Source organism: Tupaia chinensis, unplaced genomic scaffold (assembly GCF_000334495.1).
Source record: "Tupaia chinensis unplaced genomic scaffold, TupChi_1.0 Scaffold000581_1, whole genome shotgun sequence".
NCBI lineage: Eukaryota > Metazoa > Chordata > Mammalia > Scandentia > Tupaiidae > Tupaia > Tupaia belangeri.
In genome coordinates, this window is record NW_006160097.1 from 1,083,551 (window position 1) to 1,111,332 (window position 27,782).

Genomic DNA, 27,782 nt, shown 5'->3' on the forward strand with positions numbered 1-27,782 from the left:
TGGGAGATGGCAAAGGATAAGAGACAGGGAATCAAGGATGGGGGGAAAAAAAAGCAAAACATACAGAAAACAAGAAATTGAAGATCATTTGCTGACAATAACATGTTTGTTGATGTGCTTGATTGAGACAATATACAGTGTACTCTGGATGGAAAACCTCATTTTGTATGCTGTAATGACGTACAGTGAATGAATGTAAATAAATACAGTTAAATTTTAAAAAAAAGTGTGAATCAGGAAAAGTTAGAGAAGAGTTAGAAGAGTCCTGCCAGATACCCACAAGCTAGACTCTCCATATTCTCACGGACCTTTTCAAATCATGTGGACAAAAACTTCAAATGAACCCTGAAAAGAACCATTAAAAGCTCCTTCTTTTTTCCTTCCTCAATAATTACTGAATATTATGTTTTAAGTTTTCCATGATTAAAAGATTATATTGGACAGAATTTTTAAAAATAGAATAATGTGAATAACGTGTATTATTATGTAACTATATTATCTGTGAAGTTTTTCTTTTTGAATCAGACACCATATTGCCTGTTCTTATATCATCTTGGTTGTAAATATACATATTACTCCTAGGATCTCAGAGAAGTTTTCGCAAAAGAGAGAATAAGGTGATAGGATAATTTCACACCTCAACCTTACACCTGAATCCATGCATTATTTCTAAAAGTCAGCGTCACTCTTTACTATAACAATAGTGATCATATTAAATCACTATTAATTATCAACACATCAATGTCACTGAAAAGATTTAGAAAAAATATGAAAGCATCATAAAATAATTTTCCAATTATTCTTCTTTCTTATTCAATATATTAATTACAAAGATGATCGTAGGCAACATCAGTTAGTTTTATATACTTAGCCCCGTAACTGTGATTTTGCTGTAGGGACTCATTTGTGGTGTGGTAGAATATTGTTACAGATTCTCACCTCCCTCTGGCAAGGGGCAATAGACAACAAAACCCAAGTCTAGACAAGATTTCCCTCCAAACTAAACTCAGAATTTAACTCTTAAATATAGTGACATAAAGACTGAAATGAACTCACTTTCATTGTCCCAACCATGAAATTATATGTTTCACCTCACCTGGGTAATTTTTTCCCTTTCTCTCTTTTTTTTGGAGAAGTTTTTGCTATAGGGCACGTGCGCACACCAGAAAAACAGAGAGAGACAGAGAGACAGAAAGCGAGAAATCACCTCCCAGGGGAATGGGCACGTCACAGTCCCTTCTCCTCCATTCTCCTCTCAGGATCTTGGGCACGCACGCACACGCACCCAACCTGAGTTTAAGCCACCGAGTTCAGAACTCAAACTGCAGTCAACTATATGGGAGTCCAGTGACATAGCCATTACACTAACTGCTGGTCCCTCACCAGGGTAATTTTGAAAACTACTGATATCTGTGTCTACACAAGAGATGCTGATTTAACTATCAGAACTTCAGGACTTTTAATAGTTATTCAGGTTACTGTGAAGTTCAGCAAAAACTGGGAACTATTGCTCTAGGTCAAGAGATCTCCCTTAGTTTTTATGTATATATATATATATATATACACACACACACACACATAGTTTTTATGTATATATATATATATGTACATATATACATGTACATATACATATACACATATATATATATAGAGAGAAGTAGATTATTTATCTTTTTAACCTTTATCTGTGAAGAAATACATACCTTGATCTGTGAAGAGATCCATCCAGCCAAAAGGCTGGTTCTTCACTTTTTCTTTGATATCATCAACTACCCTGTTTCTCCAGTAAATATTGCTTGCATTTAGCCAAAGTCAGTTTCTTGCAACCAATGTCAGATACTTAAATGTGCAAAGCTTTAATTCTTACAGTGCTGAAGAGTAAATATACAGTGTCAACTTTTTGAAAAATGTCTTTCCAATAATTATTCCATTACTCTGAAATGAAACTTTTCTATCTCATCCACAGGATCACCCTACTATGAACGATTGAGCAATGTATCGACTGCTCAGGGCCCTTAGCCAATAAAGGAATAGGGACTATAATTTCATATACCCTCTTCTTGCCAAGCCAAGTACTCTGGCATGGGATTGACCCACCCAGAGGAAAAGACACTTCCAAAAAAAAATTTATTTTTTTTTTTTATACAAAGTCACCATCTGCTTTTCAAGTCATAAACCCATAGAACTAATCTGCCAGAAAGGGCATCTTTTTCTAATTTGCACAGGCACATGGGAATGGCCCTGATTGTCCACTTTCTTTCTAATATGATGATTTTTTTCCTTTAAACTTCAGCACTTAGAACACTTTATCCATCTAATAATCCTATTTCACTCATTTGCAAGATGTACCTAATGACTCCTTTTCTTCAAACAACTCTGAATAAATGAGAATTCAACTTTTACATTATTCACATACATAACACCTGGTTATTAAACATCTTTGTATGTTTTTACTGACATCTATAGATATTGAATCACATGAAGAAGAAAGTGTCTCTTTTGAGCAAGAAGTTGTGGAATCAATAAGCATACGGATTAACAACCATAATATTGATCTCCTAGAGTGGTGTTGATGATTTGGATGTTCCTTTTTACTTATCTCAAGTAAAAAGATTAACAATAAATAAAAATATTTACTTGTCTAAAAAATTTTTAAATTGTCACTGAATTCAGATAGCTCTTAAGAGAACTAGTGTATATTAAAATTAAATTTTGCTGTCAAATTATTGGTATGATTAGGACGTTTCAACATATTTAGCTAGTTGGCAGCTGAGCATTTGAATATGGTCTAGTATTAATTAATTTCTCCTAGCAAATTCCTAAGCAGCTTCATAATAAAAACCAACAAAAGATTCTTAACCATAATATCTCCTGCCTCCCAGACACAGTCAAGGAGGCACAACTTTTTTTAACTATTACAAAAAGTGGTGATTATCAGCTTATGCTTACCCTAAATTTATATCATTGGTATACAGGATTGCATTCATCATTTCTAAATTTTCTTCTTGGAGTTTAACATGGCCAACTAAGGTTTTCCTTTAACTTAGTTTATGTGATTTGAATTTATATTTTACCTCTCAGTATAAAAATTTAACAGATTACACTGGTTTTTAAAGATAGCTGTAGATTACTAAACAATAAAAAAAAAAAAACCCACACACAAAAGCACCCAATGGTGTTTGTTATTTGAGCAGATCAGCATGAAATGAAAAGTGTGATCCTTTCAGTTTAATGGTAATTAAGTCTTGAACAGAGTTCATAGACATCTAAGAAAAGGAAACACATCAACCAAAAGAGTACTGTTTACATAAATGTAAGGAAGATGATAAAAGGTGCAAATAACTAAATTCATAGATTTGAGTATTAAAGTAGCCCTGCAGTTTTATGGAACCCCATGGGGAAGTTATTCAAATATTATGCTGAATTAGAAGAAGAAATGTGATTATTAATAAGCTAGCATTCAAAAGGTATTGTTTAAACTGCTACAACAGAGTCATTGTTTCTGGAGCTGAGATAGTGAGCCTTGATTTAAGTTTATACATTTCCACTGAGCTCTCATATAATGGAGCTTAATTTCTATCAGAGACCAGTTAGAGAGGTTTTTTGGTCTGCTATGATACTTCTTATGATCATTGAGAAGAAAATGGAAACTGTCTCACAAAATAACCAATTTTCCCCTCATAGTCTGAAATGACCTATCTTCACAAAATATTCTTTAGATCATCTCTATGAAATTTGGTGAACAATACCCTGTCAGCATTTCAGTACCCCCTATAATCCTATAGCTTTTTTGTTTGTTTCATATCACTAATATAGTTCAATGGAACCAGCAACCTAAGTTACATGAATTATGCTGGCTTGTCATGGAGGTAATATTAACATTTATGTTTATTTACTAATACGTGGGCTTCTGTACTGTCAGTGAGACTACATATGGTCATTGATTGGAGTATCTCTTATTTTATTTGATGGCCACATTAATGTTTGAGGAAAAGAAGCAAGATTTCTTTTCTTCAAATTATTCTTGACCTATTTTTATCACTTGGCATTATTGACTAAGTCCTTTTTGAAGCTGCTTTTTTCTTTTATTTTTTTCTTTTATGTGAGATTTTTGCTGTATACCATGTGCACTTGCCAGTGAGACAGAGACACAAAGCAAGAAATCACCACCACCACCACCATCACCCTGAGGCCATAATCCCTTCTCTTCCATTCTCCTCTCAGGATTTTGGGCAGGGACACACACATGCCAGGCATGAGTTTCAAGTCACTGGGTCTGGGACTTAAACCATGATCAGCCACATGGATAATCCAGCACCTTAACCACTATGCCACATGCTGGCCCCAAAACTACATTTTTCTTTAGGTTCCATCTTAAACACAGTATCCCTGTGGCTCAGTCCTTGATATAATTACTAAGGCTTCAACTCTCTTCCTGTGGTATATAATTTGAAACCTAAAAAGGAAATATGGGGAAAAAGATATTTGTGGGGCACAGATATAGTTTATTAATTGTTGAGGAGGACCTGTACAGTATTCTCAACTGGGCTGGACTGAGGTGTATATCATGCTGGGTAAAGTCTCTTTACAATCTAAATGATGTAAAGTGATTAAATGTATAAATAATAATAAAAAATAAATTTAAATTAAAAAATAAACTGAATGCCAATAAAAGTAACAGTATAATATGAATAAATGGCTGCATTATTTATTAGTTACTACAAAACCAGTTACCCAAAACTTGGCAAATTAAAACAACATGTATTATCTCACAGTTTCTGTATGTCAGGAATCTAAAAATGGCTTATCTGGGTCAAGATTTCATGGGAGACTACATTTAGAATCAGGTTGAATCAGTTACGGCTGTGATGTTATCTGAAAGTTCAGTTGGGGAAGGGAAACTCTGCTTCCGAATGTACTCCTGTGCTTGTTGGAATATCTCATACGTGAGCTCTGCACAGCAGCTAGCTTTCCCGAGTGCTAGTAGTACACAAGTAAAAGAACACACAAGGTGGAAGCCCAAATTATTTTTACAACTTTATCTCATAAGTGACATCACCTCTTCTGCTGCATTCAGTTCATTAGAAACAACTCAGTAAATCCAGCCCACGCTCAAGGAGAGGATTCATGGGTGTGCATTCCAGAGACAAGAATTATTCCAGAACAGCATAGAAGCTGCCTACCACAAAGGAAACTACCTTCCTTTAATACAAAATACTTAATCATGAACCTGTGATATTGTCATCTCACATAAATGATCTCTCTGTTTCTCTGCACTAACATCCTTCTCCCTGTCATCCTGGATTACCGGGGTTACAGCTTCATTTTCTTTCACTCCTACTAAAACTCCAATATAACTGGCCGGAACTAAATTTTCCTTTACCTTATATTCAGATATTCAGATTATATTCAGATTATAGTCTCGCACTCATAGTCATAATCTTAATTCTGATCTCATCATCGTTTTCTTGGACTAGTTAAGTATCTCTACATATGGCCTTATCCCTTAAATCTACATCTCACACTATCAACAGAATAACTTCCTTTAAACACAATTTTATTAGGAATTCTCACACTACCCATTTCTGTGGCTCCCCATTGCCCAAAGGATAGAGCCCAAGTCTGTAAACTTGACCTCAACCTGATTTTCTACTCATGTCTCACTAGGTTTCCATGTCAGCTTTATAGTTCAGTCAAATTAGTTCATTCACTTTCTTCCATGACGTGTGTTACATGTTTCTAATTTGATAACTATGTTCACACAACTCTCTGTCTTGGATCACTTTTTTTAACCATCTTAGTCCCAGCATCCTTCAAGAACCATTCAAATCCAATGCCATCTTCATTTATTCCTTTATTCACTTTTTATCCATTCATTCATTCAAAAAAAATTAAAATGCTGCTTGCTAGATACCAACCACTATTTGCATGAATGGCAATTAAATGTGTATCATTTAAGTTATCAGTTCTGGGTTCTGTTACACCGAACTTTTGAGTCAATGGTTCACTAACTCAGCCCAGATCCAAACAGACAGGCCTAGTTGGCACCTATGAAGTAATCAAGAATTTGTGGTAAAAATAGAGACTGGATAACATCTTATTAGTTTAACCAAAAGTGTTCTCCTACCCCCAAATTCTATACACCATATGTAGCTAACTTATGTGACAATTATCACATATAATTACATATCGTTAATTATCTTTTTCTGCTCATAGGTTCTGTGTCCCATCTAGATCATTAAATTGTAACTACAATCTTTTTGTCTTTTGCAAATGTAGGTGCTCAAGAAAACTTATTATATTGATGATTGAATAATCCAAGGAAATAAATAATTTTAGTCTAAATTACATCCATATTTAAGGTTGAGAAGCTCTTTCCATTCTGTGTTTCTTTTTAATGTACTTCCCATTTATCATAATCAAGTGCTTCTACTAACACATGCTTAAGTATCTCTCTTCTCTATAATGGATTGTCTGGTCTAATTGCCCCACCAGAAATAATTAAAATCTGAAGTGCTTTATTCTTAAAATACACCTGTTTATTTTAAAACATCATTTAGCACTTCTTTAAGAGAATAGGAATTTAATTGCCTCAAGAGTTCATATTGACCAAAAAATATCATCAAGACATTATACACTTGCAGCCAAATAACTAATGACAAAAGATCAGGCCAACAGCTGGCATGGTGGTTAAGATGGCTGGACCCCACATGGCCTACTGTCTCATCTTGTTCCAGTCCTGGACCCAGCAGTCTGAAAAACATGTTGGGTGCACGTACATGCATGCTCCATATCCCAAGCAGAGAATGGAAGAGAGTATTGTAGCATAGTCACCTCCCTGAAGGGGGGAGTGGTGTGCTTTCTCACTTTCCTTTCCCTCTCTCTGTGTGTGTGTGTGTGTGTGTGTCTAGCAAGCACACACATACTATAGCATATTAACAACAACAACAAAAAGCAATGTTTATCCATTTAAAGATATGACTGTGGCTGCCTAACCAGCCACCACAATCCCCAGAACGTCCATTCTTCATTTTCAAGAGCACCCTGAATTTGTTCAGCAAATATAGAACAGATTGAGAATTTGAAAATAAGACCTTATTAGAAACACATTTTTAGAAAAGGAAAAGAATTCACCATCTAGGGACTTAGAACTCCCACACCTCACTTCCTTAAGGTATCATAGCTGTGGTCTATCTTTTAAATTGTCACATTCCCAAGACTTCTTTTATTATTTACCTTAGGGTCAGCAGAGAAAGATGATCTTGTGACAGAAAGGGAAAATGAAATCTCGTGATGATCACCAGGCTGAGGGTCAAGGGGGGAAGGGAAGGGTATCTTTAAGATCTAAATAATCAAACTTCAGGACAGTTCTTTGAAATGATACAAATAAGACTGAAAGTCATAGTATCTATCCAGTAAAGCACATAGGAATTTTCAAGAGGTTACGTTTGCCCCCAAAAATAAAATACTAAAAATCTACATAGAGATTATAGTATTGATCCCAAAAAATGAAAGTTAAAACTCTTTTTACAGTGAGATTTTATCTTTTAGCAAACATGGCATAAAATTCTGTTTCTGATGGTTGGGTTGATTTTGTTAACTTAAGATAAAATATCAGGAGACTAAGTGAGGCTTTTCCTCAAGTCCTACCATAAAATGACAGGTTAAGTTAACCATGTGGACAAATTACACTTATAGCACTTTGTTTAATAATTAACATGTAAATAGAGTGTGGCTGTTCAATATAAATTTCTTGGTGAGTTTGAGGACAACTTTTGTGTTCTGGGGTGCTGTGGGAAGGCCTGGTTGCAGTAGTGCAGACAGTGGTATGATGCTGGATCCACACAGAAGGCCCTGGGTTCAGGATCTAGGTCTACGTGAACATGCCTGGTGCCCCCATGCACACGCCCATAATCCTGGCCCAGCTGAGAGGCCAGGAGGAGGATCACAGCATGGCAAGACCCTTTCAGTGGCACATCTATCTTTTTTCCTCTCTCTGTTTCTCTCCCTCTTTCTCAATGAATAAACTTTCAGAAAAATTACAGCAACAGAAACCAATCCTGCTTTTACTTTTGTTTTAAAAAAATGTAATTTATTTTATTAATGTTGAATATTTTTAAATAGTTTTTAACCTTTCAATTTATAGAGTTTATTAAAATTCTATGAATGACCTAGCAAGTTTTAAAACTTTGTTTTTAAGGAGCTTTGGTTAATGTTTGACACCACTTACAAACTTAAGCAACCTCAAATATTTTAAACTATATCTGTAAATGTACTTAAAGTACTTAAATTATTTTACTTAACAATATACATTTTGAGTCCTAAAATAGCCCTCTTACCTTGATAAATTAAACTTATTAGTATAATATATCTTATGTTTTCAGAAATGTTTCAACATTGCTTATAAACCTAGTAAGATTTTAATATAAAACACAAATTAAAATTGAGAACTTAATTTTATATCTTAAATGAGATTAGCAAAACTGACTTGTAATTCTACTAGAACAAATTCCTTAAAAGTTACAGTTATTGGGTTATCAGAAAAGTTGTGATGCATTTTGCATAGAAAAGCATAGGAAAAAAAAAATCAGGACTCTTCCAACAACCCAGTATATAAAACATCAAAAATGCATTTTAGCACCATGGTTTGGGTTATCTTAAACTTTTTATCACTGAATTCTTGATCTCCCCATAGTTGACAGTACTTAACTATTAAGGTAATAATTACATCATAACAGGCAATTTTGAGGAATAGTTTTTCTATCAGTTATGATTGCATAACAATCCTAGATTTTAGCTAGGTCATTAACCGAATTTTTTTTTCCACAAGCCCGAACAGAGTATTTTCAGTATCTTGAGTTTTAGAACTAAGAAACTAGTTGGTCCTAGTGCCTCAGAATCAGCAGAATGTCTGTCTCCAGATTACACACACGTTAATTACATGATGATATTTTTGTGTTTTTTAACTGTTAAGGTATGAAAATATTCTCCCTAACTCAAAAAAATGATTAAACTTGACACAATCTAATCTTCTTTTCATAAGTTCCTAAACTTTTAGGATATGGTTTCTATAATATAAAATAATATCTAACAGAATTTTGGAGATCTCTGGTGACAGTGCCTGGTTATTCAAGGCCCTTCAATCAAATAACAATTTGATTGACACTGACTTTGCTGAAGTAAAGTCTATTGCGGGCCTCTGCAAAAATAAGAGAAATGTACTGGGATGAGCATTCTTCCTTAGCTAGAAGGTTTCCTGTCTGAATGTGGTACTTAGAACCCCAAGAGCTTTTCTGTGACTCTGAGAGAGGTAAAACTAGAACCTTTCAAACATGCCAACTGACAGAGCTAAGACTGGGGACATGATAGCCCTACACTTCCTGTTGCATAAGATAATACATATTTTTTTCAATCACTTAGAGTTGGATTTTCTCTTACTTGCAGCCCTTATCACCTTAATGGTAAAATAATTCATCAATTGGACCAGTAGATGGCATAGCAGTTACGTCCCTAGACTCTGACATGACTGACCACAGTTCAAGTCCCAGACCCAGTGACTTGAAAATCATGCTGGGCATGTGTGCTTACGTGCCTAAGATCCTGGAAGGAGAATGAAGGAGAAGTGATTGTGGCATGGCCATCACTCCTGGGAGGTGATTTTTCACTTTCTCTCTCACTGCCTTTTGTCTCTCTCTCTCTCTCTCTCTGGCAAACACAGGCTAAGGCAAAAACTTCTAAAAAAAATCCATCTAAACTCCCACATAATTAACAGGATATGAGATTCAGCCCACATATATTGGGTAAACTGAATATATAAAACCATACCGGTTTGCCTGTGTATAAAATACTACTGGTTTCAAAATAGATACAGCAATGTATCCAATTAAGATTTGTGTGGATGAAATCCCAAATAAAAAGGTGCTCAAGGCATTTATTGTCTAATGATTATACAAGGTTAATAAAAACAATATAAACAGATAGAAGCTACAGAACTCATACCAATAAGGTTTCAACTTAAATTTATAAACAATGGTCAGTTGAGTTACTCTATATACTCTATATGCTGGTTATTCATGGCTGGAAACAAACCCTTCCAAAAGAGCAACATTTATTTACTTATGAAGTTGGAATCTGAGCAGAAGTCTGCAGGGATACCTTGTTTTGCTCTCCTTGACTTAGGCATTAGCCAGACAGATTCCGTAATCATCCAAAGGCTCTGCATTCAGGGAGAACTCAAACACCTAGGGCCTGGCACAGCCGAAGCTCTTCAGGCATCTCTATTTCCACAAGCTCTTTCCAGCACGCGGGGTCAGGAAGTTGAACTTTTTACAGGTTGTATGTCCTAAGAGGAAGAAACCTGAGTCCAAGCTGTCTCATTTTATGACTTAGCCTTGAAAACCATGTAACTTTACTTCTACCTCATTCTACTTGATGAAGTATATAGGCTTGTCTCCATTATAGGAGACAGAAATTTTTTTGTTTTTTGAGAGGTTTTTGCTATAGGGCACATGCACTCGCCAGACAGACAGAGAGAGACAGAAAGCAAGAAATCACCCCCCAGGGGGGATGGTCATGCCGCAATCCCTTCTCCTCCATTCTCCTCTCAGGATCTTGGGCACGCACGCACAGGCACCCGGCGTGAGTTTTAAGCCACCGGGTCCTGGACATGAACCGCGGTCAACTACATGGGAGTCCAGAGACATAGCCATTACACTAACTGCTGGTCCCAGAAATAGAGTAATTCTTGAAGAAGGAATGACAGAAAAAAATATGTGGGACCAGAAATATTAACGTGTCTATTGTTGATACAATCTACCATGCTGTGACATCATGGTTGTTTCTTAGTTACATCAAAGGTGATTTCTTGAAAGCGACTGATTTTTAATCAAATCTTAAAGAATTTGAGGGACTTGGTTTGTCACATACAGTCTGTTTTTTAAAGATAACATATTTTAAAGTAGTCGTTTTATAAATACATGGTTTATATCCAGAAGCAAAGAAATAGACAGTTCCACTTAGCAGTTCTCATTGGCTTCCCTATCTTAATTTACAAATACCTAATATCCAATCCTTGTCCCCCTTATCTACATGTGCAAAATAATCTTAAGAGTAAACATTGTAGAAGCATTTGTGACACAGAATTTGACTAAATAAACACAAATATCTTCAACCTTTAAACATTTTGTCAAGCTTAGATGAAACTAAGCTATGAAATAAACTCCACTGGATAATACAGAGCAAAAATCAGCTTTAACATTCTTGTTTTAAACTAAAATGCAGGCTCCTTTATGTCAGGGACTTCCATTCCTGGCGCTCAATATGCCATTGTAGTCTTTACTTTGCCTAGAGCACTGCTTTACAAATAATAAAATGAATGCATACATAAATAAAAATAGTATGGATAGGCTGCTTTATAGTTTATAAAGCACTTTCATAAATTTTATGACACAGTAAGTGGTGACATAAATATCAGTATTATTGATCTCATTTTAAAAGATAGGAAAGGTGAGTAATTAGTAATATAAGTAGATTTCCAAAAGTCACAAATAATGTGAAGTGTAAGAAATCAGAGTTCAAATCCTTAACTTATTCTAAAAACTACACTCTTCCCACTTACTAATAATATGTTTTATAGGCCAGCCTTATAGCTTCATTGTTAAGAGAGCTGGGTTTCACATGGCTAACCACCGCTTGAATTCCAGACCCAGTGATTTGAAATACACACCAGGTACATGTGTATGTGTGCCCCATATCCTGACAGGATGGACAGATGGAGAAGAAGGGACTGTGGCATGACCATCCTTCATGAAGTTTGCTTTCTTTCTCTCTCTGACTCTCTCTGGTGAATGCATATGCCCTCTGATAATTTTTTTTAAGAAAAGGCATTATATAAATAAATAAATTTTAGATATTTTTATGACACTCACAAAAGTAAAATTATGTCATGAATTTTGCTTTGCTTGATTCTCCCAAAATGTCTCCAAAAATATGTAAAAACCAACACTCTGGTTGCCATAACTCCATTGTGATGATTATTGTTAACTTTTTACATTTCTGCATATAGAAATGTTCATTGTTCATTTTATTACTTTGTTAATATTTTTATTTTTTGGAGAGGTTTTTTGCTATAGGGTGCATGTGCTCGCCAGAAAGACAGAGAGGCAGAGAGACAGAAAGCGAAAAATCACCCCCCAGGGGGGATGATCACACCGCAATCCCTTCTCCTCCATTCTCCTCTCGGGATCTTGGGCACACACACACACACACACACGCGCGCCCAGCATGAGTTTAAGACACCAGGTCTGGGACCTGAACTGCAGTCAACTACATGGAAGTCCAGCGACATAGTCATTACGCTAACTACTGGTCCCTCTTTGTTAATATTTCTAATATCACATCAGTGAATATTTTCAACACTAATATCTAACATGTAACAAAAACTTCTTTTTAACCAAATGTAGCCACAGTGATCAGATTATATAGGCATCACAATGTTAAAATTAGGGGGGAAAATGTTTTAAAAAAGTCAATATCTACTAGCATGTTAACTTGTCAAAGCACTGATAAATATTTAATACATGGAAATAGCTAATAACAGAAACCCATTTTATTACAAGGAAGGGCATAGTCATAAGTAATACATGTCTATAATTAGAATATATTTGCATATTTACCTTAGGGAACTTTGCTCAGGAAATTTAATTTGCATTTTGACCCAGAATATCTCTGAAGAGAGATATATAAAGAAAAATGGAGGATCTTCCCAAATCCATGTATATTAGAGTTTTTAAAACTCTCAGGCACTCATTTTTTTAAATTCATATATTAAGGATTGCTGAAAGAATTAAAAAGATAATGTGCTCATAACAAGAGACAGTCATCTATTAAAGCAAATAGTAGTATCCTACTTAACCATTCTCAAAGAGCAGAACCTGCCCCAGATCCAGATCCGAGGAAACTGTTGCTGAAACTTCAGGGGAAGGAATCAAGTACAACCTGACTTACTTTTAGAGATAGCCGTGAAACAAAGGTCCCAGATACTTTCTATTGGGGAAATATGGAGAATTTATCTTTCGAATAACATGCTTTCTTTTTCTAGAAATACCATCCAGGATGGTTATACAAACGTAAAGCAAAATATGTAAAGGGGGAGGGGGGAGAGAATGGAACAAAGGCTTTTAAAAACACCATCAATAAAACGCTGCCTAGAAGTCTTGACTTCTGCCTTTGTCTGCTCCTGGGAGTAAAGTTCAGAAACAGGACTTAGGATCTAAAGGAAAGACTGAGGTCTAAACACTTGGCTAAACTCTCCTTCTATTCTGAGGATCAGAGAAAGACTTCGCCTTAGAAGAACGGGAAGAATAAGAAAAATGGAGAACATCTTAATGGTTATCAAGCCAGAACTCAAATCAGAAATAGAACAGGAATGGGGACCAGTAGGTGGCATGGTGGTTAAGATGCTGGACACTCCCACATGGCCGACCACAGTTCAAGTCCTGGACCTGGTGGCTTGCTTTCTCGCTTCTTCTCTCTGTCTCTCCTCTCTGTCTCTCTCTGGTCAAATTTAAATAAATGAATAAATCAATAAAATTAAATAAATAATTCTTAAAAAAAAAAAAAGAAAGAACAGGAATGATGAAATAGATGATTCTATGTGCAAGGATGGAGAAGAGGGGAGACAAGTGATAAAGTCACAAACAAAGCAAGATCCTTCTATTGGGAAGCTGGCGCAAACACAAATGATTAGATGATTTGGAACCATCAAAAATATTGCCCAGATTCTTTATATTTCCCTCATTGAAGCAGCGATATTTTGAAATCCTAATGCCTGCAGAGGAGAGAGGGGTTAAGTGTTCTTAACAAGTGGGTACCACAAGGATATCAGGGAACATGCAAGATCAACCACTCTCATTAGCCCAGACTGTCACAGGAATGATAGGTCTGGCAAGCCTTTATCAAAGCCACTGCTTGAATTCCCACCCACACCCATCCCCTGTCAGCTGAAAGCAATCACTAGAAGCTGGTCCCAATCATAAGAGCTGCTGCTGGCAACCACAGTGTCCACCAGGATCACTATTGAAAGAACAGCTGCTGGAAGGTGGTGCTGGGAACAGCTGCTGAGGGTGACACAAGAAAAGCCTTCGCCAGTGATTGAGCATGTAGGTTATTTTATGGTTAAAATTGTCACTTGAACCAGCAGGCAGTTTCGCCCTGGGCAAAACCTTTCTGTTGAGAAACCTCCAGTTCACTCTTGTATTTTACTCTTTGAGACAAAAAGAAGTAATTCTTCTGGCTAAGGGGAAGGTGAAAACTATTTTTTTTTTTTTGGAGAGGTTTTTGCTATAGGGAGCATGTGCTCGCCAGAGAGACAGAGACAGAAAGCAAGAAATCACCCCCCAGGGGGGATGGCCACATGGCAATCCCTTCTCCTCCATTCTCCTTTCAGAATCTTGGGCACGCACACACATACGCCCCGTGTGAGTTTAAGACACCGGGTATGGGACTCAAACCACGGTCGACTACATGGGAGTCCAGCGACATAGCCATTACACTAACTACTGGTCCCAAAACTATTATTCTTCATTTTCATTCTTACTACAGAAAAATAAAAAATTATCACCTAACCCTCACATTCCCAGTCATAAGGAAGGGAGTCAGGAAGAGAGACCCATCCATGGCATTGAATGAAGAACAAGTTCAAATAAGCAGACTTTGCAAGGCCTGTTTTTTGTTTTGTTTTGTTGGTTTGTTTTTGTTTGGGGTTTTTTGAATCATTTTTTTGTCCTGAGGGGTCAGTTTTATATAAATATATACATAACACAAAAGTTCTCAACCTTTTCCACAGTTGGTGGTCTAATTTTTGTTAGAGCCAATTATTAGATTGTCAGGAAAGTCATGACATGTTTTCCTACGTAAAAATGCACCATAACTTTCCTGATGACCCAATAGTTCTACGCTATTTCTATGGATAATTTGACTTTTTTCCCGTCTTCAGGTTTTTAACATATAGGTCTTTGCTTTTAGCTTCAGTAAAATTAATATAACTTAAAAAAATACTTACGGGTTTTAAACGTGTTCCTAGTCTGTGCAGATGAAAACCTTTGTTGAGAATTTTCACTGAATTTTCAGTGAGCAGAAAGAGCTTTGGTTCTGACACAATTGTAAAACAGGAAATCTGACACCAACATTCAATTTTATCCATAAATAGCCAAAAATTTTTTAAAGCAAGAAATGTGAACTTTACTTTAAAAGATATTTTAATGCTAAGATTGAGAGTCAAGATGTATTTCACATTAAAGCTTAGAGCATATTTTTTAAAAATTAGTTTAGTCTTTATTTTCAAATATAAAAAAGTAATGACACTTCTTTGAAGCAAACATCGTAGAGACACTTTTAAAGTAAGAAGCAAACTATTTGATTAAAATATATTATTTCTATGATCACCTCAAAGCCTGATTCAAGTCAAGAAGCAATATGGTATTCTAGATACACCACTATGTTTTCTTTTGACACATTATTTACCTCTCCTTGCATGGACAGAGGAATTAGACATTTCTTAAATACTTGCTGGCAATCACTGAATCAAGATATTTCTCTAAAATTTAGCCACAGATCAACCTGGGTAGTCATTTCACTATGCTAATATACTCACTAAAAGCAAGACTGAATAGTTGTTGCAGTTTAAAGCCCCCTTTCATTAAGTTTAGATGTTCAAGATGAGAATACATAAAGTAAGATCCAGTGTGGGGTTTTCTCTGTATGAAATTGTTACATATGTACTGAAAAATATCTTTGATAAGCTCAAGTGACAATTTTAGCCATAAAATAACCTACATGCTCAACCACACACTAAATATTTGAAGTGGTAGGAGTAAGTACAGCAAAGAATATCAAATATTTTCACAATATAGAATTATAGATTTTTAACATTTATCTTCATTTTGCAATTTTAAACGATCATGTATCATTTTATAATCAAAAATCACCCATTTGTTTAAATATATAAGCTATATTATCAATTGAGTGAATAACTGCCTAAACAAAGTTTTACACTTATATCTAAAGGAATTCGATTCCCCTCCATGACTGAGAAGAAAGAGAAAATTCTGTGCATGCAATTGTTTCTCATAACTTCACAGTATGGCAATGAAGTGGACTCTGCCCAGTCCCAGATCTTCCTTAGGAGCAAGGGTTGAAATAAAGCTCCTGGGTTCCTAATAAAGTTTTCTTACCACCAGGGTGTGGTGGTAAGAATTGCATAGGTGTCTCAGAAAATAATCGCCTTAATCAAGTCAATGAAAAGTGCAAAATGTCTTAACTTTAGGATCATGGCTGCCTCTAGACTCAACCTTTGCATAAGATGTCATTCAAATACCCTTGCTTTAAGAACAAGGTCTATGCAAAGTGACTTGAAGATCAGCTGGCAAACCTTGGAAAGACAGACATTTTTGGTGTCCTCATAGTGACCATTCTATTTAGCGTCTACCTTAGACATAATCCTATTACATGTACTTCCTAACTACTTATCAAGTTAGTGGCTTGAACTGGAGTCAGAATCAAATTCAAATGTCCTACATCAATCCAATATTTCACATTGGGAAACATTTTGTCTGATTCTCTTCCTCAGTTCTAATATGTCACCAAAAGACATACACTTCCTCATACCAAAAAGAATATGAAAACATTTTTCTGTCCTGGCAAGTCTTAAGGCTCTAGCCACCATTAATTGGAAAGCATCTGGAAGGTAGGCAGAATCTGTATCAAAGTGCAGAACTCAGTGAAGACTTTAGCAAGGTGTTGACTGTCTTTAAAGTCATAGAGTTGGAAAAGTGATTAATCTATTTTAGGTAAAGACAATATCAGCATGACAATTTATTCATGGCAAGAAATAGTCAAAGAAGTGAAATATTTTCTAAACTACATCTTCCTTCAGGCACCAAGCAGTGCTTCCGATATTCACAAGAATTTGGTATCCGTTACTTGTGGATGCTTCCTTGAGAGAGACAGTTAAATATTTCTAGGAAGGAGACTCAGAGAGAGCTAGTGTTACGAGAATGATGAGGAGAGAATTAAAGTCCTAGAGAGCACTGCAGCAGACACCAGAAAAGATGGTGAAAAATGATGTCTTTGGATTTGCAGTGGGCAGAGAAAAGACTTAAAAGAAAAAAGTCACCAGAAAGGGCAGGAGGCTGTGTTCTCTGCTTTCTGGAAGGAGATGAGTTGCAAGAAAAAATGAAATCCTAATACAGTTTACCTGCTAAAAGTAAGAATTTGTTCAGGAAAAACATACATGCTACTTGAATGAGTAAGGAAGGACTCAGCCAGAAGAGGGCATTGGGGCAGTGTCCTACTGAGGATTGAATATCAACAGCTAACATGTATTGAACACATGCTATGTGCCAGTCACAGTCCTAAACTCTTCATATGTATTAATTCACTTAATCCTCATAAAAACTCTACCAGAAATTGAAACTAAAGAAAATCTGGGAACAGACTATAGGATAGGGGAAAGAAAGGCTCTCCTTGACTTCGCTAGGGTTGTGACTGCTCAGGTGTCATTCTCTCTCATTAAACTCTATGAGCCTGGATATTGTGGAATCCTTGATTACTATCTACAGGCAGCAAATCATGGTTTTGTGTAAAAAAAAATAAATAAAAATAAAAATAAGGGACCAACACAGGGCCTAATTATTACATCATGGATTCCCAGGTAGTTGATCCCGGTTGGAGTCCGAGACCTGAACCTGACAACATGAAACTCATTCTGGGCACATTTGTATGTGTGTGTACAAAAATCCCAAGAAGAGAATGGAGAAGGAATCGCAGCATAGTCATCCCCCCTAGAATATGTGATTTCTCACTTTCTGTCTCTCTCTGTCTCTCCAGTGAGAGTACACACCCTATATTCAAAAAGAAGCTCTCTAAAAATAAATGAATGAATAAATAAATAAATAGAAATGAAACCCACTTAATAAACATGTTAAGAAAGAAATGCTGGAATATCGAGTATATTTTCCAAAAACTGACCAAAATCAAATAGGATGCCTGTAATAATTCTGACAAAAATATATCCTATTAAGGTTCAATAAACACTGACTGTTTCACCCTAGTGTTTAGAAACAAACAAAAACAAAAAGATGCTGCTTAACCATAGTAGAAATAAAAATAGCCACTCTTTGAGAGAAATGTGTCTAATGTAATTTCTTATGTTTTTTTTTTTGGGGGGGGGTGCTAGTTTTAATGGATGTATTGACCTAAAAAGAAGGCATATAACAAATATGAAGAAACAATAGAAAATATAAACTAAAGAAACATTTACCATACTTTTTTCACCACTTCCTAATGATTTCTGAGTTTCTATTTAGAGCAAGAAATACACAAAGAAAATGTGTTAAAAACCATTTTTTCTAGTAAAACTAAAAGTCCAGCCACATCTCTTTCAATTTTATGCAAAAAAAAAAAGGTCCCTGCTCTCTCAGCAGTATTCTCTGCCCCTTTATATTTCTAAACTCTGTTCTGAAGCTATTTTATGATTGTTTTCAAAGACTCTGGTAAAGTATTGGAGGGTCTGTTTGTGTGTGTGTGTGCACGCATGCATCCATGTGTGTGTCCATACACACACGTAAGCGCATTCATGTGTGTTTTTAACAGTAAAAATAAGAAACTACCTTTCCGTTTGGGTTAGAACTGAGATGAAATGAGGAACGGCCGCCACCAAGCAGAAAATGTGCTCACTTTATGTGTGCCAGTTAATTACGACACTTCAGAGGCGCTTCCGAAAGGATAAGGCAAGCTGCATAAATTTAGCTGTAATCCAGGCAGGCAAAACTAATTTGCAGGGGATGGCCTTATCTAGCCGCTGCAGCTTTCTCAGAAAATTAACCTTGGATATTTGGGCCCAATTCAGAAAGTGTTTGATTTTTTTTGCTTTCCCTGCTCAGCATAAGAGAATTTTTGAATTCAATACAATACCTGACTTTTAAGAGGCACGATGAATGCTGTAGGCAGTTCAGAGTTATTACTGACAAGCAAAAATATATTTTTTATATATACATATAGATGATTGTCCTTCATGCCCATTATCCTGCCTTCTTACATGTGCATCAGAAGGTTTATCAGTGTAGGTATAGGGGGTTTCTAGGATTAAGGGAAGGATGCAACTCATTTTTAATGTACTTAGAAAAATTCATCAAAGTTCATTGCAGAATAAGTCATGCATACTGACTTGTTCATTCCAGTGGAAATGAAGAAATCCCCATAAAAATAGAAGTTTAATGAAGTGTTGGATCCAAGTCTTGCCTGTCATTGCAATTATCATTGATTTAGACTCTTCCTTGATCTCCCACTATTAATTAATCTCACACAGCACAAAGGGAAGTTTACCTTTTAATTTTATCATGCAATCATTCATTTCACCAACACTTACCAAAATCAGTGTGCTTTACATATTTTCTCACTTGATCTTTGCGTTTCACTAGTTTCACCAGTGCAAAAGGCAAAGAATTCATATATCTGTTTCCAAGTCATTTTAAAATTTCTCAAAACAATAGCAGTATCGAAGCATTTGTATTTGTAAGGTATGATTTAGAAGTTTTTTTTTATCTAAAAATAATTTTGGATTTCTTTCAAGAATATCTTCAACACAAATAGAACTTGTTTCCATTTTCTTAATTTTAAATTGCAAGCTGAATTTTTATCAACCAGCTTTAATAATAAATTTATAATAAGTCCCTCATGGCCATTGATAGTAGCTAAGCTGAACTCTAAAGAAAAAGGTTTTTTTTTTTTTCTTTTTAAATATCTCATCTACAATATAATTACTGTTTCACTCATTTCAAACCATAGGAGTTACTTATTTTAAAGTGCCATGAACTCAATTGGCAATAATTGTTCTTGAGGATGTCACAATTAGGCAGAAAGGAGCATATTTATAATAATAAAAGAACCATTTTAAAACATAGATTGCACACAGAATCATGAAATGTGAAGCAATGACTCCCATTTGGATCTAAATTTTCCTCCTGCTTATTCAATAGCCAGGGCTAAATGTTATGGCTATTTATAGTTGTACCCCAGGGTGGACGGGGAGGGAATTAGATGTCATAAAGAATCATACATAATACATAAAGACTTAAACTATATTTTATGAGAACTGAAAAAATTAAGAAACTCTGACTGGAAATGTTGTACCAACCAGAACTTCCACATACACAATAGTGCCAGTAAAGATTTTACAGACAAGAACACCGTAAACCCTCAAACCATTGTGGCATCATCTGTATTACTGCCAGTATATAATATATTTTAATAAATAATTTGAATAAATAAAATGAGACTAAATTTGAAAGACATTGGAAAAAGATCTCACCATAGATGCTGATGCAGTAGCGGCTATCTATGGAAACAAAACTGCAAAGCAACTAAGCAGATGCTCGACCAAATACTCTTACCTACCAATAAACCGTTTCGTAATTAACTTTTAAAAGATATTTTCTTTCTCATCCAATTTTTAGAAAGTTGATTAGCCTGATTATAAAGAGACCAAATTCACTGCAACAACACAAAACAGAACAAGGTTCTGTAATTGATTGCGGTTGGCAGCAATCACTAACATTATAGGTCCTTCAAGGTCAGAGTCTCTAACACAATCATGCTAATTCTCCAGGGTCTAATGCAGGGCCTGAAACATTAAAAAAAAAACACAACTAAAATGCTGGCCAATAATGTCTGATTGAATAAGTGCATTAATGCTAGATGAATAAATGAATGAAGGAAGGAGCACATAATTTAGCAAAAACACTTGAATTGCGTAATTTTCAAAATGAGCTCTGTGATTTATCATCTCACTCCTCTGAGAAGCATTGGGTTTCCTTGCTGGTGGCTCAAGGGTAAAGAACCTAAAATCACTCCCGTTAGCTAGGTACACTGTTCCTTTTGTTCCCACCTCTACCCCATCTCTTCCATCCAACTTCAGCCAGCACAATTCAGTGTTAAGAGTTACAAAACATGGCAGAACTTTAAAAGAACAGCTCAAATAACAGTGTGGTACATTTGAATTTTTCCAGGCACATATCTACTATATAAAATAAAGCATAGGTGTTTTCTATTTGTTCAGCCTTATAAAAGGGTACACAATAAAAATGGGTCACATTTGCTACACAGAGGATGATGACTGAAAAATACACACACTATTACAGAGATGAGAGTCTCCCAATTATAACACAGAGTTTGTATCTTCATTTGTTTGTCTTAAAAAAAAATCCATTTACTCTTTTACAGTTTAAATTTTTAAATTTTTTTTCTGTTAGCCTATATTTTCTCAATTATTCTAAAAGGATCTCTTATAATTGACCAACCAATTATCTCTCATGGTTTTCTAAACTAAAATGACTTGTATTAGTCTTCCTTAGACTGGCATGGTTTTCTAGGATTTACTAAGCAAAATGGTCTTTCATTAATACAACCAACTCTTTTTATTTAAGCAGTATTTATAGGTTACCTAGTATGGACTGGTGCCTTGTGGGACACTGGGGGTCTCACAAAAATCTGTTCTCATAAAATGAGTGATATTCATTGACTTTCTGAACCCTAGGGAACTTTTATAAATATTTCTTTGGAGTCATAATTACATGAAGTTTACAGTAACCAAATTTTGCAAATATATTTTAAAACTATAGCATTCTCCAACTTTTTCTCCTTGCTTTACTTGCTAAAGATATGCAGAAGTCACAATTTACTGCTCTTTGTGAGCAGTAGTGACCAAAGTGATTACTTTCTGAAAAGCACATTAAAGAAAAAAATCATTCATTTTTTCAAAAGTAGGGGCTGAAACCCATAAATATAAATATAAATTTCTGCATATTTTGGAGAGCTATAAACTTTTTAAAAATCTATCCCTTATTCCTGTGCCTTCTTTTCGGACAAATTCACATTTTATTTCATTTAGAACTTCACGTATTGCTAGGAATTATGATGAAGGACACAGACCCTATTCATCTGATTCTCCGTCACCACTGAGTAAAGTCTTCAAAATTGATACACTTTCCTCAAGACACATTCAGGTGAATTACTTTATTGGGGTGTGATAAAATCAATATTAGTATTTTAATGTATATTTGTTTCATCAAAAAATTACAGTTCATTAATCATTAAGATACCAACTGACACTGGTGCCTTCCCTTGGGTAGGTATTGTCATGTATTGAATGAGCTAGACACAGGTAACCATAGAGAGGATGGGGAGGGTGGTAGCACCATCTTCCCTTTTCCATTTTGTTCTAGCATGTTATAACAATTTACATTGTATAGCAAATTGCATATGCTCTATTAAATAAATTGATTATGGAGAATAACACAGAAAACCATCATGAAATGGACATATGGAATTAAAAGATTCATCCCATCAATTTCAGGTTAAAAACACTACAATCACAGAACCAGTAGTTGGCGTAATGGCTGTGTCGCTGGACTTTCATATAGTCGACCGCGGTTTGAGTCCCGGACCTGGGGCCTTAAACTCACACCAGGGGCGTGTGCGTACATGCCCAAGATCCAGAGAGGAGAATGGAGGATAAGGGGTTGCCGCGTGGCCATCCCCCCAAGGGGTGATTTCTCGCTTTCTGTCTCTCTGTTTCTCTGTCTTTCTGGTGAGTGCATGCACCCTAGAGCAAAAACCTCTCAAAAAAAAAAAATTAAAAGTGAAAAAAAATAAATAAAAAACCTACAATTGCAAGTGAACAGTAAGCATCAGGCTAGCACCCTTACTTCCAGTGCAAACTCTCCATCAGTCATGGTACAAGACCAAACCAACCCTCAGAAACCAGCAGTTAGCATAATGGCTATGTTGCTGGACTCCCATGTAGTTGACCGCGATTCACGTCCCGGACCCGGTGGCTTATAATTCACACCAGGCACATGTGCATGCATGCCCAGGATCCCAAGAGGAGAATGGAGGAGAAGGGATTGCGATGTGGCCATCCCCCCTGAGGGGGTGATTTCTTGCTTTCTGTCTCTCTGTCTCTCTCTGTCTGTCTGGCGAGTGCATGAGCCCTCTCCAAAAAAAAAAAAAAGACCAAAGCAACCCTGATCCTGTCTGCCAAAACATCATCCTGAAACATCCAATGTTACAAAACCACTTGAGTAATAGACTTCTATCCACTCTAATCAAATATGTTCTATTTTTAAAAAGTTATTTGTAAAAGATCTTTTTAATTTCCGTTTTACTTTTCACTTTTTTACTTTCCATTTTTATGTATGCATTGCATACATAAGTAGTTCAGCCATATAATTTATACATGAATAAATAAACAGCAGGAGCCATGCAATGGGCTCACACAATATAAAACTTTGAAGCCTACCAACCCAGAGGATTGCACTCTACTGCTATCAGGGGTCCGTGCAAAGGATACAAATGCCCTTCCCATATTGATAGGAATCTTTAAATTCTTCTACTTCCATAGACAAAGGATTATGACTGAAAAATACACACTATTACAGAGATGGGAGTCTCTCAATTATATTATTTCTGATAGCAAGCCTCTAATTTGAACTTTCCACAACAACGACATCAATTCATGCAAAATATCCTTTTACTATCTCCTACTGAAGAACTAGAAAACTTATTCCAAAATAAATAATCTATTCCTTATGGTTAGACTTATATCTGATAAATAAGAAATTTGAGAAAACACTTTTTTTAAGATTTACATGAATAAGTCTTTAGTGCCTAAACAAAGTGGTAAGTCAGGTTCTATTACTTAAAAATGTTAATCTGATTTCTCTAGTGATCTGGGTTTTGGATCTGTGCCATTATGAAGGATATATATTAAGTAGAAAGGGTAAGCCTTACTAAGTCTAGCCATAGGTATTCTCTAGCATAGGGGAGGCTGCTGCTATAAGTGGGCCCTAGGAAGACAAGGAATTGGAATCCATTTCTAACCAGAATTAAAATATCTTTTTAGGTCAAGGATTTCCCCTGGGACTTCCTCTGAATATGGGTTTTATGTCCTTTATTCAATTTTTTCCATTAACCTATCATTTAAATCTAGTCCTTATTTTCAGATCACAAGCCCATACATTTTTCTGTCTTCTAAATTCACAAGTCAACACTCACAGAGTATTGGGGGAAATAAAATTATGTGTAACCAGTGAAGAAGCACTGTGGTAAGTGACACAATAGAATTATGGAAAAAAAGGAACCTGAAAGCCACAGTGGTACATTAACTTGACCTGGATTACTCGGGAAAGCTAAGGGCCAGTTATATTTAAAGTAGGTTCCCGAAGGATGACTCACGTGTTCAAGAATGAAGTATTGTCCAGGGCGAGCGTGCCACTATGCAGAGAATGAAGGCATGGTGTTCACAGAGGTACTAAAGCTTTACCAGGTGCTTTAGTGTGGCTGGGCATGGCAGAGGCAGAGGTAGTTAGGACGTGGAAATGGACAGAAAGAAGAACGGAGTGGCAGAATGTGAGATCTGCGAGACAGAACAAGGTCAAATTGTATGGGGCTTTGAAGGTTTTGGGACATTTTTAGGTTTTGTCCTAGGGTATTAGAGAATCGTAATGGACATTTAATGAGAGGGGCTAGATTTTTATTTCTTAGAAAGAGCTCTTTTAGGCTTTCATTTCTCATTCATTTTGTAGTTTTTGACCCAAAATTTATCATGAGTTTTGACTATGTTTCTAAAGCCTTGATATTTCGCCAATAGGGCTAGCCTCTCCATTTCTTAGAAAGGACCTTAAACTGTGTTTGGGATATCTATTCTCACTTATCACATTATCTAAACCCTTCTATTATCACCTCAATCTTTACCTCGGCTTATATTAAAGTATATAGATATATTTGCATAAACTCTCAATTATCAAAGTAAGAAAAACTTTAAGGATTGCACTTTTCAAATCCAAAAAATTGTATTTCAGTGTTTCAGAGGATTTAAAACAGTGTTGAAATTTCTCTAAAGAGAATTGAAACAATTGAACAAGTCTTTTCTGATCCTAGTAATTTAAGAAAGCAAGTTAAGAACAATGTCTTCAATTATTTTTTGTTTTATTACTTCTATAAAATTGTAATGAAGTGAAATTCCCTTTCTACACTTTGAAGGTGAAGCCATGTACCTTCACAGATAGGGTGGAGAATTATTCAGCTGCCACTGAATAACTCTGGCTGCAACACAGCTGTTAAGAATTCTTTATGTTCATATTCAGCATATAGAACTTTAGGCTACAGGAGATCAGAGAAAATTGGATCATTGCAACAGAAATAGTTGAGTCGCTCCTGAAATGTTCATGACTTGTCCTATTCCTCATGTCCCCACTAACAGACATGTTTGATCATAACTAAACTGAATTAAGAGAAAAATAAATTTAATGGTAACACTTCTTTGTTATTATTTTCTCTTGTTTTAATATTTTCAGGTTTGTCATAGAAATTATTTTTTAAAAAATCTTCTACAATGGCTTTTTTTTCTTTTTCAGAAAGATTTTTGGTATAAGACATGTATGCTTGCCAGAGAGACAGAGAGAGACAGAAAGTGAGAAATCACCCCCAAGGGGTATGGCCGCACTGCAATCCCTTCTCTTCCACTCTCCCCTCAGGATTTTGGGCACGCTTGTGCACACACCAGGCATGAATTTTAAGCTGTTGGGTTCAGGACTTGAATTATTGTCTACTAGGTGGGAGTCCAGTGACATAACCATTATACCATCTGCTAGTCCGTGCTTTTAAAGATGCAAAAGAACAGGGACCAGTAGATGGCATAATGGCTACATCGCTGGACTCCCATGTAGTCAACTGCTGTTTGAGTCCGGGACCCAGTGGCTTGAACACACACCAGGTGCATGAGCGTGCCCATGGTCCAGAGAAGAGAATGGAGGAGGAGGGATTGCAGCGTGACCGTCCCCCCTGGGGGATGATTTCTCACTTTCTATCTCTCTCCGTCTTTCTGGCGAGCATACGAAAAAAAAACTAATAGAGAAAAATATGAAAAAAAAAAAAAAAAAAAAAAAAAAAAACAAGATGCAAAAGAACAAACTATAATAACCAGAAGTCTTTTAACGTTAAACTAATTGCTGTTAACAAATTCTACATCTTGATTACCTTAAAATACTAAATTTTTACTAGAAACATGTCAAAACAACAACTGGTATTACTCTTTAATTTAGCCCAAGGTAGAATTTTGTAGTTTAAAGTCAATGATCCATTATGAAATCCAATTTCCCAACTGCTTAATTAATGTATATATATAATTTAATGATATTTAATATGGTGTTTCATATTCAAGATGCAATAAGTTTCCAAATAAAAATCTAGGACAGGATTCCAAAAATACCTGAGAATTTTTTCTTCTGAAGACAATCAGGAAGCATTTAAAATTAATTTTGTTTCGCTTGTTATGAAGTGCATACCATTAAAAGACCAAAAATAGCCATTTACTGGTGAATGGAGCTATGAATAAGCTAAACTGCTTCCCCTTGCCCCTGTACTCCTAGCTCCTATTTCAACTATATATTGAGAATGCCAGATTAAGCGTTTCCAAAGTCATCCTTAAAGCACACAAAAGAATGTTCAATTATCTTTCTCAATAACAAAGTGAGTTTGTTTATTTTGTGGTGTGTGTTTTGAATCAAATGTCAGTGAATGATTTTTTTTATTGAAAGAATCAAGAGGAAAACACAAAAGCAGCAGAGTTATAGCTCCAGGTGAGAGGACAACAGGGGAAATGCTGGAGGTATAAAGTTCCCCATTTTAAACTACATGAACACATGTCACAAGTTAATATATAATTAATGTTCCTAAGAGAAAGACAAGGGTAGTATAAGAATAAACTTCTGTAAGTTGCTGGTTGAGCACGGCCTTCAGGAAAGGCTGTAAACATACCACCCGCAGGTGGAATGGGCCTACAGACAAATTTTATGGTGCATACAGTTTTTAGTTGTTCTTTTTCTTGTTGTTGTTTTAATCCAATGATTTTTCAATGGTTACAAACAGATGTCTTGTAAAAATCCAGTTGAGGTCTTCTCTTGAAAACACACTTAGAAATTCTGACAATGCTAGATCAAGAGTTCCCTCTTTGTCACCATTGGTGGAACCCATTAGGCGCTTTTCCCTCAGATGAGGCAATCATCGCCTCTAAGGTCACAAAAACCCTGTGAGACTGCTTAACTCATTTATGCTCTCGGTTAATCCTCATAAACATTTGAATTAATAATTAGCCTAATTTAATTTTTGCCACTTATTATTTATTTGACAAACCTCTTTTTAAAAAATAATATTAGATAGAAATACAAGTGACAAATCAAAGAGACAGCTCTATTATTTTAAAAATGACCACCCTATAGTCATACCAATGATTCATCCACCTGATTACAAAATCACTTAATTACTGTGGAAAACTATCTATAATAGGTAAAACTTCTACTGTGACATTGATCCCTAATATTTTGGTCCATGACACTGATATAAAATTTCTAACAGCATTTTAAAATTCACTTCGTAACTACTGTAATATTGGTAAATATATATATATATATATATACACACACACACACACATGCATGTAGATGTAGATATATGTGAACCATAAAATTTCAAGTGGTTTTTCAATGGTTACAAACAGATGTCTTGTAAAAATCCAGTTGAGGTCTTCTCTTGAAAACACACTTAGAAATTCTGACAATGCTAGATCAAGAGTTCCCTCTTTGTCACCATTGGTGGAACCCATTAGGCGCTTTTCCCTCAGATGAGGCAATCATCGCCTCTAAGGTCACAAAAACCCTGTGAGACTG

General features: G+C 35.7%; 1 pseudogene; it reads right to left on the reverse strand.

Annotated features, from left to right (window-relative positions):
• LOC102501592 (nascent polypeptide-associated complex subunit alpha-like) overlaps positions 1–27,090 on the reverse strand; it is a 74,386-nt pseudogene extending 47,296 nt beyond the window's left edge.
• Between the last annotated feature and the right edge of the window lie 692 nt (positions 27,091–27,782).